The sequence below is a fragment of the Schistocerca cancellata genome, chromosome 2, assembly GCF_023864275.1.
Source record: "Schistocerca cancellata isolate TAMUIC-IGC-003103 chromosome 2, iqSchCanc2.1, whole genome shotgun sequence".
NCBI lineage: Eukaryota > Metazoa > Arthropoda > Insecta > Orthoptera > Acrididae > Schistocerca > Schistocerca cancellata.
In genome coordinates, this window is record NC_064627.1 from 543,139,533 (window position 1) to 543,154,815 (window position 15,283).

Consider the following 15,283-nt stretch of genomic DNA (forward strand, 5'->3'; position numbering starts at 1 on the left):
AATTTATTCATTCTAACAACATCAGTATTTTCATGGTACTTACTCTTTACATTGTATCCTCTCCTTTTCCAGTTTCAGTTATGTGTTGTCCTGTCATAATATTGTCTAGCTCCAAAACTACAGACATCTAGTGGGGCAGTCCATCGTTTCCCGGCTGGTTCCCTTGGTCTGTTCATTTGTAGTTGTCGTTTTGTTCACTAGTTTCAACAAACCCCCTTCTATCTTGTTCTCTTCCCCAATACCTATTTCTATCATTCATGTTATCTCTCCTCCATCCTCCCTCATGTCTATTGTTTCTGAAATAATTTTCATATCTCCTATCTCCCCTATTTGGAGCATTATTTCCAGAATTTTCAAAGTCTCTCCTCCCATAATAATCTCTATTTACATTCCTGTTCCACTCCCCATACTGGTTGTTGCCAGAACCAAAACTTTTGTTATTTTCTCTTTCCAAGGCCCTATCTAATCTATCTACAAATTTCAGGAACTCTTCCATTGAATCGTCTGGTCCATGGACCAATTCCCACTGCAGTCTCTATGGTAACCTCCTTTTTAAAACATCAATTTGTGTCATAATATCAAAAGAGTTATTCAAATGAGCAAGTTTTTTCAATTGATCTCTGCAAAATTTTTGCATTCCCCCTACTTTCCCTCTATACACTGGTCCATTTAGAAATTCTGACTTTAATCTGGATTGTATGGATTGTGACCAAAATTTACAAATAAATTTAGCTTCAAACTCTTCAAAAGTATTCCAATAATCATTATTCTCGTTTGCCCAGGATAGGGCTTCCCCCTCTAGAAACCTTTTTACTAACTTAATTTTTATGTTATCTGACATTCCTACTACAAACATATCCTTACATTGATGAATAAAGTCAATAGGGTGCAGATTTTCACCAGGAAAGCATTTCACTTGGATGTGCCCATACATTGTATTTTGACTGTAAAACATCACTGCGTCTTCCAATTGTGTATATTTAGTGTGTATATTTCCTACTTTTGTATCTACATTAGTGGTATCAGGTTGTATTCTTGTTTAAGGTTTTCTGATGTTTTGTCTATTCTCTGATCTAATCTTTCTACTTCAATATCTACTCTGTTGTTGATAACAGCAATGCTGTCTGTGATAGCTTCTATGTTTTCATTTAAACTTTCAACTTTAGTTTGAAATCCTTTTCTGAAGTGTATCAACTGTTCTCTAGTGTCCTTACTGAGGGTAGTTTTAATTTCCTCACACTTCTCATTAAGATGAGTACTTAATAGATCAAAATTCAAACTTAACTTATCCAGTCTATCTGTGTTTTCTTTAAGTTTCAAATTTACTTGTTCACTCGATTGTTTAAGTTGCGAGCTTATTTGAGTTGCAAACTCTGTTAAGTGTAATTGCTCACCATCCCCTGGTTCAATTTTTACATTTCCTACGATCTCATCACTCTAAGGTAGATACATGTTAACTATTAATTTTTTAAATGACAACAACAAAATACCTTGCTTTTCTTTTGTAGCTATGCTATGATGTCGTGGTCGGTGTTCCTTGTTGGCTTTCTTCACTTTTATCGAAGCTGAAGTCTTGACTGATGAATTCCATTGGCATAATCCAGATGTTAATCTTCTGAGTGGTGTGATAATTTTTCGTAGTCGCACAGTCCGAAGCTCGTGGTCGTGCGGTAGCGTTCTCGCTTCCCACGGCCGGGTTCCCGGGTTCGATTCCCGGCGGGGTCAGGGATTTTCTCTGCCTCGTGATGACTGGGTGTTGTGTGATGTCCTTAGGTTAGTTAGGTTTAAGTAGTTCTAAGTTCTAGGGAACTGATGACCATAGATGTTAAGTCCCGTAGTGCTCAGAACCATTTGTAGTCGCACATACATACGTTTTTTTCACTTTGAAATATTTTCACTGTTGCCTTACCGCACAAATAAACTTTTTTGTAGTGCTAAACACTTACGAAATTTATCGCTGCACCGTTATCATCGATGCACTTAAAGATCCCGGACGAGCCCCCACTTATGTAATGGTCGCCTAGTTGTAGATGTTGCTATAATCGCACTATTTCACTCCCATTTACGGAGCTTGTTAGCACTTGATGTTAGGTTGGCGCCATTAAAATGCATTGTGGTAATCGCTGCTGCTTGCTGGATCGCTGCTGTATCTCGATGCTGATGCTGGCTCTAAATCTGGTTGTCTAGGGGTAAAAGATGAGGTCCCGTGTTTTTGATGTGCTTTTGATGATAAATAACGAGCGAAACCAACAAGTATTTAAACTTCAAATATTTATTACTCTGGTGGGCATCTTAATTCCACTGTCCACCAAAGACAATGACACAACACAAAGTAGTACTTCTTTTACATGTTCTTTGCATTGTTTATCCACCTCGAACAATAACATACATACATACTTTACCAAAGTGACATTCGGACTGTACTCACGACCCTTCTTGCTGCTTGTATTTATAACCTTGTCAAAGAACTATTAAAAAGAGATATAGTTTATAAGTCACATGTACATCTGTTATCATAATTTGTGCAGAAAAGTTATTAATTTATATCGAGTGACACAATTTAACATGTTATTAAAATGACAGACAAATTTGTTGACTTGACAGAACAATTCTTTGGTACAAAAAGGCCGTTTTTTAGAAGTTTGTCAATTGGCTTCTCTAATTTGCATAAATAAGTAAATAACATGAATTATTAAGAATTACATTGGTTTTCGTCTAAAATAGGAGTGTTTACGTGAATACTGAGTGAAAACTCTCCTAGTGAACAAATAGGTTTCGCTGGGTGATTTTTATTTAAGGAGATCCAAAATACGTCAGTTGGTCACTATTTTTCGTACTTCTATTAATTATTTAAGATGAACTTAGTGTTTTTACATGATGACATTTGCTGTATCAGTGATCAAGTGATATTAACTTTTGTGTGGGTCAGTTATTCTGTATAATTTAATGAGTTGACTGTTTATGCAGACATGTTATGCAATCATTGTTAACATACACAATAACTTTTCTATAATCATAAATACTCGTTAAAAATGGTTGAATTTGGAGGGTATCGCATACTTCGTTAAAGTAAAGCCTTTAATATGTTCCGTTACAGAGGACAGTGCCCGATCCGAAGATGCGTGAGGGCCACTTCTTCCCGCCTGAGCAACCGGCAGGAGGAATGCCACGGCCGAGTTGTTGACTTCACCAACCGCAGTTTACTGGCCGTCACCGCCAGCCATTCTTCCTCCCACAACTCCATGCACTTCTTGTGGAGTGCAGAGATGACAGACTGGAAGCGAATAGGACACTGGACCACATCCTGCTCTCTGCAGGCCTCCTTGGCAGCCCGATCGGCCTGTTCATTGCCCCATATTCCTACACGACCAGGCACCCAGCAGAAGGACACCTCCTTATCCCGCCGTTGGAGCAAGTACAGCTGGTCACATGTCAGCTGGACCATCTCCTCAGTTGAGTACAGATTCTGCAATGATTGTAAGGCACTAAGAGAATCGGAGCAGAGTAGAAATCGATTGTCCCGAACACGATTCATCCGCTGCAGTGCCTTCAGGATCGCGTGGAGCTCCGCTGCGAAAACGGTATATTCATCAGGAAGGCGAATCCGGGTAACATGATCAGGGAACACTACATAACAGCCAAGGAAATTCTCCTGTTTGGAGCCGTCAGTGTAAACAACGATGATGCACATCTAAAATGTTAAAAAACGTAGATTGGAATTTAAAATCTGGTGTACTATCTGTGGAACTTCAGCTTGGTGTTTACGTCGTCAAATAGAAGCAATACAATAGTTAGGGTGCAGTATATGTCAAGATTCATTGCAATTTAACTCACCGTATCATTTCTTTCGAAAATCACTATTCTAGCATGTAGGAACAGTTGAAATATGAGAACCTGACGTCGTCAGAATTACCACAACGACCAGCGTTTTTACATCTGCTTGAATGGCTGAGTGGCCAGTTGGCCGTTAGCGATGGAGCGGTGAGAACGTGTGCTTAGCATTCCTCCGATCTAGGGGCGTGCGCGAGCGCGACTCGCTTACTACGAGTTCATTGAAGTAACATGGCGAATTCCTATAGGAAGAACACTTATCAAAATTACGTCCCAAGCCGAATATCCTTGAGCATATGAAGTAGAAAACTTCTTGCGTGATGAACAACATTTAGATCCACAGGTCATCATCGGTATTCACTTTTCGATCACGGCCAGTGTTGTCAATTTTAAGATGTTTAACGAAGAAGCGTGCACGAATGTGGTTACCGGTGCTGCCAGCAAACTCCTCTTTACGCACTCAGATGGATATATCGGCGCTGTTACCATTGAACATGCAGGACTAAGCATAAGGACCCTCAGGGTATTCGAGCTACCTTTTAAGGTACCCATCGATTCCGTTATCTCCGCTCTTAAGCCTGTACGGGACTGTCATTAACCACATGGCTGAGAAGTGGCAGACTTTTACAATCCATCCCAAATGCAGTGGAGTAAGACAGGTCAAAATCGAACTCACGAAGCATGTTCCTTTATATTTCAACATTGCCGGTTGTCGTGCAGTTACCATGTGCGATGAATAACCGCCCACAAGCTCAGGATGTGGACTGAAGGGTCATGTTCGCCTTGATTCTTTGCAACGGCGGATCACTCAGATTCCATCAGGACAAGCGGTACTTCATGTTGCTCCTTCGAGTCTACCAATTACATGCTCAAGCGACGGCACCTTCGACATCTGGCGGTGGTGATCGGGGTAGATTACCACCGCAGACACACGGACACGTTATTGAAGAGGCACATACCGCCCGCTCGCTGCGAAGGGAATCGGTAGATAAAAACCCGAACAGCAACTGCCGCAGCACAACGAGCGGATGGATGTTGATCCACGATTCATGCCGACCCAAGCCTTCCTCTCGGAAGGCGCTGAGGAGTCGGATCTACACTCACATTCTGACACGGAGATGCACGGCCGGAAGCAGTGTTCAGCCAGCAAGCAAAAGAAACCTCCGACGGACACCATCTGACGTACAGATACACACGATCGTATTGATTTCGACAGTGTCCTGAACGCTCCCGGTACGGAGTCGTCGACCGACACTGCTCCATTCTTAGGAGCTAAGACGATGAATGATACTTCTTTTAGCCGAGCGGTCTTAGGCGTTGCAGTCATGGACTGTGCGGCTGATCCCGGCGGAGGTTCGAGTCCTCCCTCTAGCATGGGTGCTAGGTTTGGTAGGCACTTGGGACCTCGTCAATGCTGATAGACCGGGTTTGGCGCACTTCACGGAACATTTGTCTAGCACAATTGACAGGATATATACCTTCATTTCTCTCAAGGGCGCAGTCATGGCAACCGAGTTGTGGCCAGCAGCATTTAATAACCAGACTGCTTACATCTGTACCATCACGCTTGGACGCCAACAGACGTGGCCCAACCTCGGCCCTTGGAAATTCAACACCGCTCAACTGTCCTCACCGGAATGTCAAGCGGCAGTGGGAGACACGTGGAGACCGTGCCTAAGATGACGAGGAGCGTAAACTTCTGCTTTACAGTGACGGCTGGACTGTGCCAAGCCGAGCCTTCGACGCATCTTGAAGACGTTTAGTAGGGAAGCTGCCGCGTGGAGGTGCAGCACTGCAGAGTTCTACTACGCCATCTTCAGGGAATGTCCCGTTATGCCCCCATCACCGGACCGCCAGGTGTCTGTCAACCGAGCAAAAGCGAAGATTGTGACGTTGACACGTCACCACTTGTAAGAGACCACCATTCGTACTCGTCAGACTGCTGGAATCACCAACGCACCGCTCTAAATGTACCACATAGCCATGGAACGAAAGCGCAGACACGGAACTTTGATCCATGAGGTGACGACAGAATATGGCGTCCATCACGTCACGCAAAGAGGCATAAGCAATGCATACTTTAACCATTATCCTCACCTGTACGTGGAGATGACATCTGATCCAGAGAGCATTGCCGGCCGTGGTGACCGAGCGGTTCTAGGCGCTTCAGTCTGGAGCCGCGCGATCGCTACGGTCGCAGGTTCGAATCCTGCCTCGGGCATGGATGTGTGTGATGTCCTTAGGTTATTTAGGTTTAAGTAGTTCTAAGTTCTAGGGGACTGATGATCTCAGATGTTAAGTCCATAGTTCTCATAGCCATTTGAACCATTTGACCCAGAGATCATTGCTGCTGTTGCTTGTTTGACGCACGCCACGGTTACTCCGCAAGTCCAACAGGAACTCCTAGAACCAGTGACTGAAGAAGAAGTGCTTGATGTCATAGGAAAATAGGCACCCAATAAGTCGCCAGAACCGAATGGGTTACCCCTGGAGTTTTATAGGACATTCCAGAGGCTATTGGAACCCAGCTGGACTACTGTATGTCAAGAGCGCATGACGGCAGAGGTGCAACTTTCGGCTGCCTCTGTGCCAGGTGTCATCATCCCAATCCGCAAGCGTCGCAGAGGATTACGTATTACGAGCTACCGAGCATTAACTTTGTTGAAATTTGATATGAAACTCTTTACATGTCTACTGGCAGCTGAAACGCGGCGAACGACTCCTCATAATTGTGCTATGACCTATTCTAGGTGATGGTTAAATATTTCACTCAGTTTCTTTTTGTTACAGAGAGCAGCCATTCCTCTGCCCCAACACGCTGAGCTACCATGCCGGCTCCACTGACCCATTGAAACAGACATGGAACGCTCTTCATTGCAGTAATTGTACCGGCGTGGGGTCACTATATTTCAACCGTTTCTATGAGCTCGAATAATGATTTACGAAAGAAATGATAGAATGAGTTAAATTGCTATGAATCTTGACATATGCTGTGTCCTTACTAAAATACTGCTTATATTTGACGACGTAAACACCAAGCTGAAGCTCCACAGACCGCTAGAGTCGTGAACACTGCCACTTCTGAACTTGGGCATGTGCAAAATTATTCGGGCCGGCCAATCTTGTTGCCTTTCATTATACGTTCAGAAATTCGTACTGTAGGAGTAACAAACTAAATTCAGTGTATTAAGAGTAGATTTCAAGACCTTATTATCGCTCTATGACAGCTCTGGCTCTGACTCTGAGCACTATGAAACTCAACATCTGTGGTCTTTAGTCCCCTAGAACTTAGAACTACTTAAACCTAACTAACCTAAGGACATCACACACATCCATGCCCGACGCAGAATTCGAACCTGCGACCGTAGCGCTCACGCGGTTCCAGACTGACGCGCCTAGAACCGCACGGCCACACCGGCCGGCTATATGACAGCTCTGACTGTTGAAAATAGATTTATTCCAAAACATATTAATAAAATATTTGTACAGCTGCATAATTTTTGCAGAGATGCCGTCATTCAAGAATTATTTGTTGGCCGTAAGACATGAAGCCCAGACAAAGGACAGGGATACTATAAATGATTCATTTGTTTTCAGAGCTCCATGTTTTTTAGACTATTACATGTACAAATACGATTGATGCATGCATATAACCATATATTCGCCAAGCTCGCATTTTGCACTCAACAAATGTTCTATAGTGCCCCTCAGGTTGCATGACATACGTCCAAGATTCTTTCAATTGTCATCACAGCAGCAAATATGAAATGTCTGAGCTATTCCGGTGTCTTTGGCAGGGGGATTACGTAAACACGGTCCGTAATGTATCCGCAAAGGAAAAAGTGACAAGACGTTAGGGCGAGCGACCTGAAGGTGATGCGGGGGGGGGGGGGGGGGGGGGCACGGGAACAAAGCCATGTAATGAGCCATAACATCTTCACCACTAGTGCCAAGCCTGCGATGCGGTAGTTCGTCGTTTAGGTAGCGACAAACATCGATGTTCCAACGAGAGGAAGATGGAATTCTCGGAATCAGCATCCGTTTTGGAAACAACCACAACTTCACTATATGGAGGTAAGAGGTACTTGTCACAGGCTTCTCACGTAAGAAAAGTGGTTCTTACAGCTTCGTTTGTGATACTGTACAGAAGACTTTAACCGTCGGCGGATCAGGTTCATGCGCCACAATTTCATGAATATGTTCAGTGCACCACACTGTCACATTGCAGCGATCAACTTTTCTAGATAAATGAAAGGTTGCTTTTTCGCTGGATATCAGCTTGGTTGTTAGAGACGAAATGTCCTTCCTCAAGTGCTTCCTGCATTGTGATGCAAAATCGAAGCCGCCGGCCATTATCTTCTGGTTTTAGTGGTTGCACTAGCTGCAGGCGGTTTGAAATGTAACCGCCATCGCAAAATCTTCCACACAGTTTTTTGCGGTATTCCAAGTTCATGGCTTGACTGTGTACGAAACTTTCCTGCACCCACTCCACGGTTGCATCTGGCACGCCAAGTCGACCAGTACTTCTCAGTCTACAGAGACAACCGGTGTCCCTAAATTGTCGATATCAGCGCACGTTGCTCAGTTTACAACGTACTTATTTTCGATAATTCGTTCTGAACGAGCGCTTTACTTTTACAACAGATAAACATCTCGCATATTCCAACACACAAAGCTCTTCTCTTGCTTTGTCTCCATTTTGTCAAGGCACTTGGCCCGTAATGCCATCTGGTGTGCACAACGCAAACTTGGTGAATTTGCAATTGTACTCATGCGTCAGTTATATTTGTATATGCGATTGAAAAAGTACGGAACTTGGAAAACGAATGAATCACTTACCGTTGCTCTATACATATAACTCTGGACGCCTTGTATGATATGTGTAGTGGATGGGCCTGCAGCTCAGTCAATAGGAACAAACTGTGGAGCCCTCCGCAGTGTCTGTGGGAGTCATTCTCTGCAACCCGAGCCACCTTTCAGGTCCAGGTTGCGAGATTCTCTCGGCGACCCCGACTGTACCGGTTCTGGAGCTTCCTGTAAGCTGAGAGACGCCTCCGGTACATACGGGAGACAACGTCTTGCATCACGAAACGTTGTGTTCTTTCCTCTAAGGATATTCTCTGCAAATTGGATCTTCTTACCAATTTCGTCTCTGGTAATTGATTTCAACGAACAGAGCTATTTTCATCAATAGCCTGTAGGACTTATTTATTTACCTAATGATGTTCTGTTAGCTTTTAGGTAAAGCCTGAGAGCAAGTGTAGTCTTGAGAAGTAGACTGATAGACATCAAAGAGTGCTCCAACGAAGAAACAAGTCAAAACTTTAACAACCCGCCGATATAAAGGGTGTTACAAAAAGGTACGGCCAAACTTTCAGGAAACATTCCTCACACACAAAGAAAGAAAATATGTTATGTGGACATGTGTCCGGAAACACTTACTTTCCATGTTAGAGCTCATTTTATTACTTCTCTTCAAATCACAATAATCATGGAATGGAAACACACAGCAACAGAACGTACCAGCGTGACTTCAAACACTTTGTTACAGGTAATGTTCAAAATGTCCTCCGTTAGCGAGGATACATGCAGCCACCCTCCGTCGCATGGAATCCCTGATACGCTGATGCAGCCCTGGAGAATGGCGTATTGTATCACAGCCGTCCACAATACGAGCACGAAGAGTCTCTGCATTTGGTACCGGGGTTGCGTAGACAAGAGCTTTCAAATGCCCCCATAAATGAAAGTCAAGAGGGTTGAGGTCAGGAGAGCGTGGAGGCCGTGGGATTGGTCCGCCTCTAACAATCCATCAGTCACCGAATCTGTTGTTGAGAAGCGTACGAGCACTTCGACTGAAATGTGCAGGAGCTCCATCGCGCATGAACCACATTTTGTGTCGTACTTGTAAAGGCACATGTTCTAGCAGCACGGGTAGAGTAACCCCTATGAAATCATGATAACGTGCTCCATTGAGCGTAGGTGGACGAAACTAAAATGAGCTCTAACATGGAAATTAAGCGTTTCCGGACACATGTCCACATAACATCTTTTCTTTATTTGTGTGTAAGGAATGTTTCCTGAAAGTTTGGCCGTACCTTTTTGTAACACCCTGTATAACACCGTAAGGTTCTTTTCAATGCATTATTTAATGTGCAGCCAGTTCCATCCTAAGACCATTATCCAGCACCCGCTGTACAAACGTCTTGCACACAGAATGACGCAGTTAAGTAATAAGGAGCATGTAGGGAGTAAAACTGAAAATAGTGTTGTTACTTTGCATAAGGCAGAAGAATGTAGATATATGGAGTTAATGGAAGAGTTGCAATCTTTTCATATTATACTAAATATTAAAGAAGCAAACTCATTTTCAACGAACAAATCGAACTGAAAAAAAAAATTCAAAATTTTCAGGATATCTTGGTACCAAGATTATGTTAGTCATGACAGTCAGTTGGCTGGATTTAGGTCTACGGAATTTACAGGTTAGATATGTTTTATGCCATCTGTTGTTTATGATTCTTTGTCGTTTTATTTTCTGGGTTCGTTGGATGGGTGTCTAGAATCGGCACTTCGCGCATGAGTGAACGTAAATTATTACTATAATTTTTTGACATTATGTTCTTTATTGAGGTTCATATGTAATCCTTGCTGTTAACCCAAACTGTAAGTATTGTTGTATCCTTTTCATCTGAAATTTTCCTGTATCCAAGACGTTTTACAAGAGGTGCTGGATAATGATCTTTGACCGCAATCGGTCACACGCTAAAGAATAAATTAAATATCAGCTTACGGTATTACTTAATGTCGTATCTAAAGTTTTCAAAGCTGTAGAACACAGTCAACAAAGAATATTTTGATATCAATACAGACAGAACCATAGCTAAATTTTGAGCGGCACGTCGAAATAAATGGGCCGTTGTCTTGTTGAAGGAACAATCCCGTAATTACCTGCAGTGGTTTAGGTAAACCACAAAAAGCCTACTCCATGATGGCCGAGCGGGGATTTAAGTCCTGCTTTCCCCGAATAACAAGCTGGTAACTTCTACACGTTCACCCGTGGTCTGTGAGGCCGGCACGGTAGAGCAGCGTCTACGGACAGGGGACTCCAGCCCCCTCCCGCCACCTTAATAAAAAAAGCACTGAGTGAAGAGTTGAACGATGAACTTGAAGAGGCGTCATGTCACATCCACGCACACCTAATGACAAATAAACAGATAGATAGAGCTTTTTGGGGTTTATCTAAACAACTGCAAGTAATTGTTCCTTCAACAAGACAACGGCCCATTCGTTTCAACATGCCGCTCAAAGTTTAGCTCGCGTTCTCTCTGTATTGATCTCAAAATATTCTTTGTTGACTGTGTTCTACAGTTTTGAAAACTTTAGATACGACATTATGTAACACTGTATGTTGTTGTTGTTGTCTTCAGTCCTGAGACTGGTTTGATGCAGCTCTCCATGCTACTCTATCCCGTGCAAGCTTCTTCATCTCCCAGTGCTTACTGCAACCTACATCCTTCTGAATCTGCTTAGTGTATTCATCTCTTGGTCTCCCTCTACGATTTTTACCCTCCACGCTGCCCTCCAATGCTAAATTTGTGATCCCTTGATGCCTCAGAACATGTCCTACCAACCGGTCCCTTCTTCTTGTCAAGTTGTGCCACAAACTCCTCTTCTCCCCAATTCTATTCAATACCTCCTCATTAGTTACGTGCTTTACCCATCTAATCTTCAGAATTCTTCTGTAGCACCACATTTTGAAAGCTTCTATTCTCTTCTTGTCCAAACTATTTATTGTCCATGTTTCACTTCCATACATGGCTACACTCCATACAAATACTTTCAGAAACGACTTCCTGACACTTAAATCTATACTCGATGTTAACAAATTTCTCTTCTTCAGAAACGCTTTCCTTGCCATTGCCAGTCTACATTTTATATCCTCTCTACTTCGACCATCATCAGTTATTTTGCTCTCCCAAGAGCAAAACTCCTTTACTACTTTAAGTGTCTCATTTCCTAATCTAATTCCCTTAGCATCACCCGAGTTAACTCGACTACATTCCATTATCCTCGTTTTGCTTTTGTTGATGTTCATCTTATACCCTTCTTTCAAGACACTGTCCATTCCATTCAACTCTTCTTTCAAGTCCTTTGCAGTGTCTGACAGAATTACAATGTCATCGGCGAACCTCAACATTTTTATTTCTTCTCCATGGACTTTAATACCTACTATGAATTTTTCTTTTGTTTCCTTTACTGCTTGCTCAATATACAGATTGAATAACATCGGGGACAGGCTACAACCCTGTCTCACTCCCTTCCCAACCGCTGCTTCCCTTTCATGCCCCTCGACTCTTATAACTGCCATCTGGTTTCTGTACAAATTATAAATAGCCTTTCGCTCCCTGTATTTTACCCCTGCAACCTCCAGAATTTGAAAGAGAGTATTCCAGTCAACATTGTCAAAAGCTTTCTCTAAGTCTACAAATGCTAGAAACGTAGGTTTGCCTTTCGTTAATCTTTCTTCTAAGATAAGTCGTAAAGTCAGTATTGCCTCACGTGTTCCAACATTTCTGCGGAATCCAAACTGATCTTCGCCGAGGTCAGCTTCTACCAGTTTTTCCATTCCTCTGTAAAGAATTCGCGTTAGTATTTTGCAGCTGTGACTTATTAAACTGATAGTTCGGTAATTTTCACATCTGTAAACACCTGCTTTCTTTGTGATTGGAATTACTGTATTGGTCTTGAAATCTGAGGGTATTTCGCCTGTCTCATACATCTTGCTCACCAGATGGTAGAGTTTTGTCAGGACTGGCTCTCCGAAGGCCGTCAGTAGTTCCAATGGAATGTTGTCTACTCCCGGGGCCTTGTTTCGACTCAGGTCTTTCAGTGCTCTGTCAAACTCTTCACGCAGTACCGTATCTCCCATTTCATCTTCATCTACATTCTCTTTCATTTCCATAAAATTGTCCCCAAGTACATCGCCCTTGTATAGACCCTCTATATGCTCCTTCCACCTTTCTGCTTTCCCTTCTTTGGTTAGAACTGGGTTTCCATCTGAGCTCTTGATATTCATACAAGCGGTTCTCTTTTCTCCAAAGGTCTCTTTAATTTTTCTGTATGCAGTATCTATCTTACCCCTAGTGAGATAAGCCTCTACATCCTTACATTTGTCCTCTAGCCATCCCTGCTTAGCCATTTTGCACTTCCTGTCGATCTCGTTTTTGAGACGTTTGTATTCCCTTTTGCCTGCTTCATTTACTGCGTTTTTATATTTTCTCCTTTCATCAATTAAATTCAGTATTTCTTCTGTTACCCAAGGATTTCTACTAGCCCTCGTCTTTTTACCTACTTGATCCTCTGCTGCCTTCACTACTTCATCCCTCAGAGCTACTCATTCTGCTTCTACTGTATTTCTTTCCCCCATTCTTGTCAATTGTTCCCTTACGCTCTCCCTGAAACTCTGTGCAGCCTCTGGTTTAGTCAGTTCATCCAGGTACCATCTCCTTAAATTCCCACCTTTTTGCAGTTTCTTCAGTTTTAATCTACAGTTCATAACCAATAGATTGTGGTCAGAGACCACATCTGCCCCTGGAAATGTCTTACAATTTAAAACCTGGTTCCTAAATCTCTGTCTTACCATTATATAATTTATCTGATACCTTCTAGTATCTCCAGGATTCTTCCATGTATACAACCTTCTTTTATGATTCTTGAACCAAGTGTTAGCTATGATTAAGTTACGCTCTGTGCAAAATTCTACCAGGCGGCTTCCTCTTTCATATCTCTCCCCCAATCCATATTCACCCACTATGTTTCCTTCTCTCCCTTTTGCTACTCTCGAATTCCAGTCACCCATGACTATTAAATTTTCGTCTCCCTTCACTATCTGAATAATTTCTTTTATCTCATCATACATTTCATCAATGTCTGAGTCATCTGCGGAGCTAGTTGGCATATAAACTTATACTACTAAGGTAGGCGTGGGCTTCTTGTCTATCGTGGCCACAATAATGCGTTCACTATGCTGTTTGTAGTAGCTTTCCCGCACTCCTATGTTTTTTATTCATTATTAGACCTACTCCTACGTTACCCCTATTTCATTTTGTATTTATAACCCTGTATTCACCGAACCAAAAGTCTTGTTCCTCCTGCCACCGAATTTCACTAATTCCCCTCTATATGTAACTTAAAACTATCCATTTCCCTTTTTAAATTTTCTAACCACGCACAATGGCTACTGTAAGCCAACCATTACCTTGTGCAAATGTATCATTATTGTCTATGCTGAAGTTAATTTTGCAACCATAAAAGATACATGGACCATCCACAAGTGCTGTTGATGCTATGTTTTTAATTGCATTTTTCTTCTTGTCTGCGGCAGAAGTCGATAGCTCGATGTTTTCGATTGTTTTGTAAACTGTTCTCCGATCCGTAGAACGCCAGTTTTCTTTCTCCTGATAACGACGTCCTCTTGAGTAGTCCCCGCCCGGAGATCCGAATGGGGGACTATTTTACCTCCGGAATATTTTACCCAAGAGGAAGCCATCATCATTTAACCATACAGTAAAGCTGCATACCCTCGGGAAAAATTATGGCTGTAGTTTCCCCTTGCTTTCAGCCGTTCGCAGTACCAGCACAGCAAGGCCGTTTTGGTTGGTGTTGCAAGGCCAGATCAGTCAATCATCCAGACTGTTGCCCCTGCAACTACTGAAAAGGCTGCTGCCCCTCTTCAGGAACCACACGTTTGTCTGGCCTCTCAACAGATACCTCTCCGTTGTGGTTGCACCTACGGTACGGCCATCTGTATCGCTGAGGCACGCAAGCCTCCCCACCAAGGTCCATAGACATCAGTAATACTGTAAGCTGATATTTAATTTATTCTTTAGTGTGTGACCGATTGCGGTCAAAGATAGCGCCTTTGCCTGCTTATCGAAACGTCCTGGGTCCAAGGTCCGAACCTAGTCACTGGAATAAAAATCATCCGTAATGACGGCCGAAGGCTTCTGGCATAAGAATCACCCTCTTTCTGCCAACTACCGTCAAAAAAGGCGGAGGAGCGGACAGGTTCAGGGCATTCTCTTGTCCTGCAATAGGAAACTGCCTGTAAAAGGCGGAAGAATCAGCACTGATCGATGGCATGGGGATACAGAAGCCAATGGAAACCATTGCATTAAAGGCACCTAACTTACATCCACAAGGCAAGTAGCCTGTGATTGAAAAACCGTCATGATGGTTTCTCCATCGGCAAAAGATTCCTGAGTAGTCCCCCACTCAGATATCTGGGAGAGAACTCACAAAGGGAGAACGATCATGAAAAAAAGATTAAATAACCAACGACGGGGTAACGTTCTACAACTCGGAGCATGCAATGTCAGGAATTTGAACGCAGTAGGAAAGCTAGAAAATCTGAAAAGGGAAATGTAAAGGCTTAGTTTAGATATATGGGGGG